Raw genomic sequence first — 11,548 nt, 5'->3', positions numbered from 1 at the left:
GCGGTGGTGATGGTGAGTGGGTGGGCTGGGAGCCCAGCTGTCGGCACAGGCTCCGCACGCCCTCTGGACCCCTCCGCCCAGGAGGGGACTGTCGCAGGACCTTGCCGAAAAGGACCCTGAGGAGCAGAAGCTCATCAGACCCAGAGGGCTGGGACAGAGGGACCTGAGGTGCAGATGCTGCCTGTGAGGTGACCAGACAGGTGTGCCTGAGCCAGGCACAGCAGCAGGTGTCAGAGCCTGGAGGGACAGCAATGCCTGGAACGGATGTTTCCATCCTTCCAATAACCAGGCTGTGATCTCCCAGGGGCTTGCTCTGGGAGGAGGGAGCCTTCTGATGCTGCTGGGAGGAGGCTGCATGGGTTTGGGGACTGAACTTGCATCTGCATCCAGCTGCTCCAAACGAAAGCCCAAATCACCCCAGTCTTTGTGCCCGCTCCACCTGGCCTGGGTCGGAGTGTAAAGGGCCAGCTGGAGGAGAACTGGTGGTAATGCAGAGGCTTGGCAGCAGCGGGTCCATCTTCCCAGGATGAAAACTCTGGCCTGTCCTCTGGAAGTTGGCAGCCAAGTCCCAATGCTGGGAGCAAGTAAGGTCTGTGGGAGGCAGCTGTGACTTGGGGAGCTTGTCGAAGTGCTTCTGGTGGAGCTGACCCCTCCAGGCCTATGATCAGACTACTGACACATCACCGGCTTATCAGAGGAGGCCTGCTATCCACTTTAGGGAACCCAGAGACAATTTTTAAAAAGCCATAGGTCTTGGAACCACTTGTTTTTCTTAAGGTGGTAAAAGTTCCCCTTTTGGTTTATTTTGGGGGTGATGAAATGTTCTAAAATTGATTGTGGTGATGGTTTGCACAACTCTGGGAATTTACTAAAAACCATTGAATGGTACATTTTAAATGGGTGAGTTGTATGGTATGGGAATTATACCTCAATAAAGCACAGCCCAGGGATAGAGCCACACAAACATGCCTGATTGAGTTTGGACAAAGGTATAGAATCAATTCAATAGAGGGAGGATAGCCTTTTCAACAAATAGTGCAGGAGCAATTGGGCATCTGTAGGCAAAAAAAAAAAAAAATGAAGCTCAACCTAAGTTTCATCCCTTAAACAAAAATTAACTCAAAATGGATAATGGGCTTAAATGTAAAACCCAAAAACTCTGAAAAAAATATAGAGGAGAAAATCTTCAGGATCTAGGGCTAGGCAAAAAGTTCTTAGACTGAAAACCAAAGCACAAGCCGTAAAATGAAAAATTAATAAATTGAACTTCATCAGAATTGAAAACTTTAGTTCAATGTAAGACCCTGTTTTGAGGATGAAAAGAAACTACAGACTGGGAGAAAATATTTGCATACCACATATGCTGAAGGACTAGTATCTAGAATATATAAAGGACTCTCAAAACTCAACAGTTGGGCCTCCCTGGTGGTGCAGTGGTTGAGAGTCCGCCTGCCGATGCAGGGGATACGGGTTCGTGCCCCGGTCTGGGAGGATCCCATATGCCGCGGAGCGGCTGGGCCCGTGAGCCATGGCTGCTGAGCCTGCGCATCCGGAGCCTGTGCTCCGCAACGGGAGAGGCCACAACAGTGAGAGGCCCGCGTACCACAAAAAAAAAAAAAAAACTCAACAGTTAAAAAAAAAAGCAATCCAATTAGAAAGGGGCTTTAAGACATGAACATTTCACTGAAGAAGATACACAGATGGTAAACAAGCACATGAAAAGATAGATGTTCATTAGCTGTCAGAGAAATGCAAAATAAAACCATAATGAGATATCACTAGAAACCTATGAGAAAGACTAAAATTTCAAAAAAAAAAAGTGACAACACCAAATGTGGCTGTAAAAGGGTAACATAAGGGATTCTCCTGGTGATAGAGATGATCTATATATTGGCTGTATTGATAGAAGATGTTGATACCCTGGTTACAATATTGGTTTGCAAGATGTTACCACTGGGGGAAACTGGGTGGAGTACACAGTATCTCTCTGTGTTATTTCTTACAACTGCAAATGAATATAGAATTATCTCAAAATAAGTTTAATTTAAAGTGTTCCTTTTCCATGTCATTGATTTTAATACGTTTGCTATAAAACAACGATGTACAAAAAAAACCATGTACATAGATTATTAAGGTTAATATGAATGTATCTTGAGAATGAATGATCCTACACTGATTCTGAGCTATTGGCACCTGAATTAATGAAGCTTTCATCTATAGTTCACCAGCCACCAAGTGCCAAAAGGAGAGAGTTTGGAGAAGGTGGCAAGTTGAACTTCCCTGGGGTAGAGGCTTGTCTGGAGAAGTCCTTGGGAGATGGGGCCTCCTGGGTTGTGCCCTCTCTAGGAGAGGGTATGAAGCATGTGAGAGGGCAGCCTGGGGCATGGAAAGAGCCAGGGTGAAGAGACAGGAGGCCAGGCTGTAGCCGGATAGGGTAGGGAGGTCCCTGGAGGAAGAGAACCAGGCACGGCTTTCTTGACATAAGAGTAGCTGTTTTAGGCCCAAGCCATTTTGTGATCTAAGCCTGGCCACAAGCTTGCCCTTGCAAAAGAATAGGCCTCGGTATTTAATGATTTTAAAAGAACAAAGAATGTAAGAATAAGCAGCTATTACCAGACCAGGGAAATAACTTAACCATATTGGAGACAATAAATTAGTTGTAAAGGCTCCCAGTTCTGTTTCAAAGGTAAAGATGAGCCTGAAGCACATCCTTGAGCTATTGTGCAGGATCCAAGGATCCAAACCCCCTCAAGCACTCAACCAGCAGAATAACTAGACCCTAAGGAATGACGATGCTGACTTTTGCTGACCCTCGTGATGTCAATCAATCAGAGCCCAGACTCTGTTAAACTTTGCCTCAATTCTATGCTGAATTCTCCTCTGCTCAATCCCCTTCATGAATATGTATGCCCCCCTAGCTTAAATCTTCCCCAATTTTGCTGTTCTGGGAGACATAGCTTTGGCAAATATCCCTGGTGTTCTCCTTACTCATTACAAGTAATAAAATCCTTCCTTCCCCTGCTCTTTGGCTTGGCTGTGTCTTTTGGCTCCACACCCACCAAGAGGCAAACCCAGTTTTTGGGTAACAAGACTTCTTCATCTGGCTGTGTTCTGTGACCCTGTGCAATATCAGCACCTCAATCAGTGTTCAGCTTTTAGTTGCACTGAATGAGTGTTGGGACTGGAGCTGGAAGTCTCAGAGTTCTATGCTGATATTTCTTTATTGATACACAGAGTGTTACTCTGCCTCCATCTACATCTATAAGTGACCTCTGCAAGTGGCAGTTTCCTCATCTCTCAGTTGTTGTAAAGAATATAAGGGATGGGGCTTCCCTGGTGGCACAGTGGTTAAGAATCCACCTGCCAATGCAGGGGACACGGGTTTGAGCCCTGGTCCAGGAAGATCCTACATGCTGCAGAGCAACTAAGCCCGTGAGCCACAGCTACTGAGCCCATGTGCCACAACTACTGAAGCCCGCGCGCCTAGAGCCCGTGCTCTGCAACGAGAAGCCACTGCAATGAGAAGCCCATGCACCACAACGAAGAGTAGCCCCCGCTCGCCACAACTAGAGAAAGCCCGTGCGCAGCAACAAAGACCCAACGCAGCCAAAAATAAATAAATTAAATAAATAAATAAATAATATATGGGATGACACCTGTTAAGTGCTTAGCACATAACCTGGCACTGTGGTGGGAGCAATAATCATGGTAGGAAAAAAGCGAGCAGTGTGAAGTCTGGTCAGAGGCCACAGACAGAGAATGGCTTGTGTTGGAAAAAAAATCGTGCTAGAGGAAACACCCAAGAAAATATATCATTATATACTTGCACTCATTAAAACCAGGTTTATAAATATTTTAAAACATGGGAAATGCTTAAGTTGTCCTGTTAAGTAAATAACATATTATCTCAACTGTGTTTGTAAAAGATGTATTTTTAAAAGTGAAGATGAAATCTACCCCAAAGCTAACAGTATTTGCCTCTGAGTGATGATCTGTCCTTTCGGTATCTCTCTTCAAAATAATAATATAATGAGATGGGAGAGGAAAGAGGAAAAGAAATGTACTTGTCAACTGTAAGCAGACTTTAAGGAGGAGCTGTATGAGAGGGTAGAATGGGGCCATCCCTACCCCACCTGGGGATAGAAGGAGCCTTGACCCAGGAGAAGCTGGAATTGAGGGAAAACCCTGGAGTCTTGAGTGGTTCTCAAATTAAGGAATGGAGCCTCCAACAAGAGCATTTTTCATTTCTGTATTCATTTCTAAGGCCACCATAGCAAAGTACCACAGACAAGGGGGCTTAAACAACAGAAATTAATTTTCTCACAGTTCTGGAGGCCAGAAGTCTAAGATCAAGGTGTCATCAGGGTTGGTTTTTTCTGAGGCCTCTCTCCTTGGCTTGCAGATGGCCACGTTCTCCCTCTGTTTTCACATGGTCTTACCTCTGTGTGTAAAGATGTCTGTGTCCAAATTTCTTTTCTTATAAGTACTTATAATGCCCACCCTAACTACCTCATTTTAACTTAATAACCTCATTTTAACTTAATTAAGATCTTTAAAGATCTTATCTCCAAATATGATTATTATGATTCTGAGTACTGGGCATTAGAACTTCAGCATATAAATTTGGTGGTGGGAGACACAATTCAGCCCATGACAAGTGTTAATTACCATATGGCTAAAACATCTATAAACAAAGTTAAAAGACAAGTGACAGACTGGGGGAAATAAATATTTTCAGTATTTATGACATACCAAAGTATTCTTATCCAGAATATATACAGAGTTTAGACGAATCAATAAGAAAGATGAAAACAACCCAATAGAAAAATGCGCAAAGAAAATGATTAGGCAATTCACAGAAGAGGAATACAAAATAAACATAAAAGGGTTCTCAACTGCACTTACCAGTTTTATACAAACTAAGACAGTTTTTTTTTCATCTATCATAATGGCACAAATTTAAAAGACTGATAATAACAAGTCTTGGCAAGGATGTAAGAAAGTGGGAACTCTCAAATGTTAATGGGGACACATATTGGAATAGTCTTACTGAAGACAGTAGCTATTAAAAATTAAAACATCCATTTCCTTTAACCCAGTGTTACACTTCTAGGAATCAGTATTGCCAAAATAGTTGCATGCGTGCTAAAGGATATACATGGAAGGACTTTTTTTTTTTGCTGTAAATGTCTGTTCAATGCAAAAGAAGTTAAATATAATAATTACACACCCCTACAATGAATGCAATATACCCATTAAGAAATAGGAGGTGATCTTACATGTACTGAAATTAAAATAAAGATCTTCAAGACAATTGAAAAAAGGACGCAAATTGCAGAACTACTGTCTAGTGGATGAATTTTATGTTTTTATAAATGTGTATTTGTACAAGTAGACTTAAATAAATACATAGACAGTTTTGTAAAGATGTTCACCCAGCTGTGGCCAGTAATTTCTGGAGGGGGAGAAAGGTGAAGCTGAGGCAGGTGGAAGGGAGATTTTCACATTTTGCTCTGTATCCTTCCGTATTATTTAAATTCTAAAGTCTATACAACCAGAATAAATACAAACTTGCATGCATGTTCTGTCAGAGAGAGAGAAGAAAAGGAAGGTTTCTGCTTCTGAAGATCTTTGCAGAGCCCATAGCCATGCCTCGGTGCTTCTCAGTCTTCTGAGAATAGCAGACATCCTCTTGGGAGTCTTAATTGCCCCAAATGTTTGCTTTAATCAATGTAATTAGCAGAGCATCAATTAGGCTAAAAGGCTCCTACAGCAGCTGCTTCCCTTCACTGCCCGGCCCAGCCCCTTCAGCGACTCAGCTTCCCTCCATGGTGTGAGTCTCTCTCCATGGCTCTGTGTTTCCTCTCATGACTCTGAAGACCACTGTAGGCAAATGGGAGGTTCTGAAGCCTATTGATTTGCTAGGGCTTTGTTCCTGCCTGCTGTTCCATGTCATACTCTTCATCTTTCTTAAGTGGCTCATTGGTGGCTCCAACTTGTATACTTTTTCTGTTGTTCTCCCCAACCTGCATCTCCTGTTTCGCAGCTCACTGAGATGTTCCACTGTCCCCACAGTCACTAAAGCCAGAAATCTGTGAGTTATCGTTGCGCCCACCACTCATGCCTGGTCAACCATTAAACCCTATGGAGCTGACTCCTAAATGTCTCTTAAATCTGTCCCTCTCTCTCTACCTCTACTGCCAGCCAGTGCATTATTGCCTCTCACCTGGATATATTTTTGCTCTCACCTTTTTACTCCATCTTCCCTCCAGTTGCCACAGAAATCTTTCTAAAAAGCAAATCTGACCACGTCCCTCAGAGCTTAAAATCTTGCTGGTATCCAATACCCTACTGAATAGAGTTCAAACCCCTTGACATGGTAGACAAAGCCCAGTGTCACCTGGCCTAGGCCACCAGTTCCCTGTGTGCATCCAGGCAGTTACCATTCCCCTGGCCCTTCATACAACTCTGCTTTTGCATATGGTGCTTTCCTGCTGGAGGTCTTCTGTGCACGTGTGTTGATTTTTTTCTTTCCCAGCATCCACTCCTATTTCTTGTGCTACCTGAATCCCATGAACCATCTGCCTTTCTTCTCAATCCATGTGTGTTTCATATGGGTGGATCCAGGTCCCCTCTTCCCCCCTTCAGGCCAAGCCAGATCATTTAGCATCTCTCTTCTTGGAATTTGAATCTTGAACATCATGAGAGCCTTGAAGAGTCAGTCCATTTCTGGCTCAGCCCTGAGACTAATTCTCCAGTTTTCCTATGATTCTGAGTTATCCTTTAGCCAACTTTCCCATCAATTCCTTTTTCTTAAGCCAGCCAGATAATTTTCTGGTGCTTTTAATCAAAGAACTCCCAATGAACCCAGCCCTTCTGCATCAGAGAAACTCTTACTTATCCTTCAGGGTCCAAGTTAAGTGCCCACTTACTCCTTCATTTATTCATTCAACAAATATTTACTGAAAACATGCTATGAGTTGGGCACTATGCTAAGTGCTGGGGATACAATAGAAAACAGATATGGTCCTTGTCCATATGGACTTTAAAATATCTCCAATAAACAATTCTTTTGGAGGGGGGGCTTTAGGTGCAGGATAAAGTTAATTATATTAGTCCATTCTGGCACCCTATCAGTATTGATATGGGCAATCATTTAATTACCCCATATCTGCATCCCTCAATCCCCTCCCCTAGGCAACCATATTAATGTGTTTGATATGTATTTGAATGTGTTCAATATGTATTTGAATGTGTTCTTGTGAAATGTATGTTGTAGTTTTATGGGCCGGTGCTTTTAATTAACACCAAGAGTATTACGTTACATATTTCTTTTAGTTTTCTGATTTTCTTTATGAAGCATGGTAGCATGCACGAAATGTTTGAAACGAGATAATGAGCCTTAGAAGCAAATGTTAGGATTTTGCCTTTTACTTTGAGTGAAGTCATTTCAGGGTTTTGAGCAGAGGGGCAACATGATTTGAATTGGTGTTCTACAAGGAAAACTCCAGTGTGTTGAGATTAAAATTCAGGGGTGCAAGTGTGGAAGCAAGAAGGCCAGTTAGGGGCTGTTGCAGTAATCCATGGGAAAGTAGATGGCAGTTTGAACCTCGGATGTATATGTTCCTCTTCCAGGAACTCTTGTATATAAACAAGAGAAAAATGCAAGACAAGTACAGCAGGAAGCCCCCCAAACTAACAAACAACATGAGATACAAATCATTGATAAGCAGAAAAACGTGGATTAAAACAATGATATGACATTGCATCTGTTATTCTGGCAAAAATTATATGACCAGACACTGCCAAGAGTTGGCTGGGATATGAAGATTTTAAAATTCTCTCGCACTGTTTATGGGAATGCAGAATCAAGAAGCAATGTAACACTGCTGAGTCAAGTTAAGTATACACAAACCCATGACCCAGCAATTCAGCACCCTGTTATATATTCCAGAAAAATTTCCACATAGGTTCTTAAGGGAATGTATAGGAAGGTGTTCATTGCAGCAACAAGGAGGTAAAGGCAGCCTAGGTCTCCATAATTTGGACAATGAATGGGTAAAATGTGTATCAGGTTTTGTGATAAGCACTTAATATGCGTTATCTCGTCTTTTCTTCAAAATAGCCCTAAGAGTGGGACTTTTAATAGTATCTGTAAATACTGTTTACCGTCTGTAAAACAGAAACTATCCTTCCATACACACAAACGGCCGCTTTTTTTTCTGGTTCACTCTCCTTAGTGTTTGGACGAGGACCCCGGGGTTCAGGGGCTCAGCAGCGTGCCAGGTTTCCCAGACAGACGGGGTCATCTCTCCTTGCGGTCTGCAGGATCTTCACTCTTCCAGGCCCCGGAGCCCTCCTCCCTGGGCCTTCAGCACCGCGGACAGCGCCAACGGGGCAGGGCTGGGCGGGGCGTCCTCAGAGACGTCACGGCGCGCGGAGTCCCCTCGGCGCTCGCTCGCTGGCTGCCGCCGCCGCCACGTCACGTGACCCAGATAATTGGTACAGCTAGTCGCGCACCAACTGCTCGCCTACCCTGACCTGCAGCCTCTGGATCTCACTGCCGCGCCGACCCCCACTGGCCCGGTGAGCGCGGCAGCCCCTCCCTTCCGGGTCCCTGCGCCTCCTCCTCTCCCGCTGTGTCGCGGGAGGCCCTTTCTGCTCCAGTCTCCTGGGTCCCGGGGCGCCGCAGCCCGCAGCCCTAAGCCGGGCCCGGGAGGTGGGAGGGGGAGTGAGCGTGACCTTGGCTCCGCCTTTGTTTGGCCGAGGCGTCCTCAAGGACCCTCAGCCCTTCGCGCGCATCCGACCCTGCGAGTGCAGTTCTTGTGAAGTGTTTTGCGTAAGGGAGCGAAGCTTTTAACGGTGGGGTTTCAGGCATCAGCGTGGGTTCTCCAGCCCAAAGACTACAGACTGTCCACGCCTTTCGTGGCCTGGGGAGGGGCCTGCTGCTCTTCGCCTTCTCAAGGAGCCCTGGCTGCGGAGGGCAGCGCTGGGGATGGGGATGGTCTAGCTATGTGCTTGGTGGGACAGGCAAGCAGCTTCGAAGTCTCAGGACCTCGTAGTGGGGGTAGGGGGCAGGGCCTTTATAGACGGCTTTAACGCGGTTTCCGCTCACAAATGGAGACTGAGGCCCTGAGGGAGGCAAGACTGACCTGAGGTGGCAGCCAGCCTAGGAGTGCTTCTCCTTCCCTCAGGGACATGTGGGGGGATGGGGTGACCCTGAGGTCCCAGCAGGGTACCATGATGCCCCTCCACCATGGGCCCTAACCCATCCCTGCGTCCCCTGCCCATATATCCTGTAGCATATTGGAACAGGCCCCTTTTACCTTTGGGCTTTTCCCACCTCTGGCCTTTAGCTCAGGCCCTCCATCTCTGCCAAGGAAATAAGCACACCCCCTCCCTACCCTGCTTCCTACCTCGGAGTCTGCTTCCGTGGCCGGAGTCTGCTTCCGTGGCCGGAGTCTGCTTCCGTGGCCGCCTTTTGGGTTCAGTAAACTAGAGGTGGGGTTTATTCCTGAGAAAAGCCCACCCAGTTCCCAGAACGTGGGGCCATCGTAGGCCTGCCGGAGCATGGATCCAGGCTCTGCTGCTGTCCAGCTTCAAGGTCTTGGGATCTCTACAGTGGGCGTATTGCAGAGCAGCCCAGATAGGGCCTTGCGTGTGGGAGGCTTAGTGGCCAGGGATGTCTGTCGTCATTATGTGTCTGAGGGTGGCGGTGGGGATGGTACTGAGTTTATCCCTAGAGAGGAGGCCACCAAGAGCTGCCCAGAGCAACCTGCCTGTTAGTCCACGGGGGGCTGGGCTGGTCAGGGGGTGTGCATGGTGCCTGACCCTAACTCTTCCCTTTCACCTGTGTGGGCAGGACCTGGCAGGGCAGGCTTGGGCTTTGGCTCCAGATACTGAGGTTGACTCTGTCCCCAGTCCTCTAGGGCTCCTGAGTCCTCAGGCCCTGCTGGGATTGGGGCAGGGGTGGCTGGCTGGCTGTCCTTCCGTCAGGCCGGGTGAAGGCCACAGCAGTGTCCAGCGGCTGCCCAGATTATTCAGTGTTTGTGAAACACAGTGTTCCTGCACTGGGCCAGGCTGGACACAGCCAGGCTTGTCACTACCCCCCGAGCCATCCCATTCCCCTGCGGGGGTGGGTGCCAGCAGAGAGAGCAGCTCTGGCTGCAGCCGTTGGAAGGAGCATTGGCATTAAGAGAAATCTGTGTTTACATCATGACTCTGCAGGGAGGAGGGCACAGGCTCCGGAACCACAGAGCCCTACCACTCACCAGCTTAGCCTCTCTGTGCCTCAGTTCCCCTATTTGTAAAACGGGGCTAATCCAAGTGCCCACCTCTTGAGATTGTTGAGAGGGTTAGATGAGCACAGTGCCTGCCCCCGAATCAGTGCTGACTAATTGTGCTCTTATTTTTATTCCCTCAATGGATGATCTTGGTGTCTGGTTTTCTTTGCCTTAGGATGGGGATGTTAGAGTTTCCCCATTGGGTTGTTTAGATTCTTCTCACATTCCAGGCCAGTAGTTCCTGGGCCCTATGGCCATCTGGGCCGGGGCAGCAATCCTGTATTTGCCCGGGTCTCAGGGACCATCAGAGGGAGAGCAGGGGTTGGGACCCCGGCCCTCTGACCCCAGAACTCAGGCCTTGAGTCCCCACCCAGCACCTGGAGAGGTGCCGCTCCAGGAAGAGCCAGCCCCTAGCAGCCCTCATTAGGGCCTGGTGTCACTGGCTGGTGGGACATGCAGCTGAGCATGTGGATAGGAAGCTTGGGGCACTTGAGGCTCAGGTTCCAGCTGAACCCACCTCCTTCCTCCCTGCAGTGCAGTATATTTTTGCTTTTTAATTTTCCTCTGTTCAGACTTGCTGCTGGTTGCCCTGAGGAGCCCACTGTCCCTCGCTCAAGAAGACCGCGTCCCTGCCCTTTGCCTCACGTAAGTTTGGAGGGAAAGAGGGAGCACGTGGGCTAGGAGGGCTGTGCCATGCCTTGCCTTGGGGCCTGACCCCTTGTAGAATAGAAGGTCCAGCCAGCTGGTTCTGGTGACTTGTTTGAGCTGGGGTGGGTTGTGTGCCCTGTGAGCTGGGCACATCTGGCCCCAGGAGCATTGACTCAGGGCCAGGCCCAGGCCCAGGCAGAAAGGCACACTTTCTGGGACTGAGTTATGCAGGGGGAAGCAGGCCCTCCTGCCTGCATGGCCCCTGGTGGGGTGGCCCTGGTGCTGCACTCTATTCACAGGCTGGGATTCTCTGGGCAGAAGGGTGTTAGCAAGTATTCAGGGGGAGCTGTCTGTGTCCAGGCGTTGCTGGGGAAGAGGAGGGGACTCTGCTTATGGTTGTGTTGGGGGGTGATGTAGAGGAACAGAGGTTCTAAGAGGAGCCTCTTATCCGACAACCTCTGTCTTCTGGGGGGAAGAGGAAGCCCCTCCCCCCCCACCTCCCCATATGTACACACGGACTCCTGAAAGCCCGTCGTTCGAGCGTTTTCCCTGGGAAAGAGCAGGTGAGATTGTGGGGGTGAGATGAGCTCCAGGTTCTTTTTCCTCTCCATCCTGAG

Source organism: Hyperoodon ampullatus (genome assembly GCF_949752795.1).
Source record: "Hyperoodon ampullatus genome assembly, chromosome: 1".
NCBI lineage: Eukaryota > Metazoa > Chordata > Mammalia > Artiodactyla > Ziphiidae > Hyperoodon > Hyperoodon ampullatus.
Note: the sequence above shows the minus strand (reverse complement) of the source record.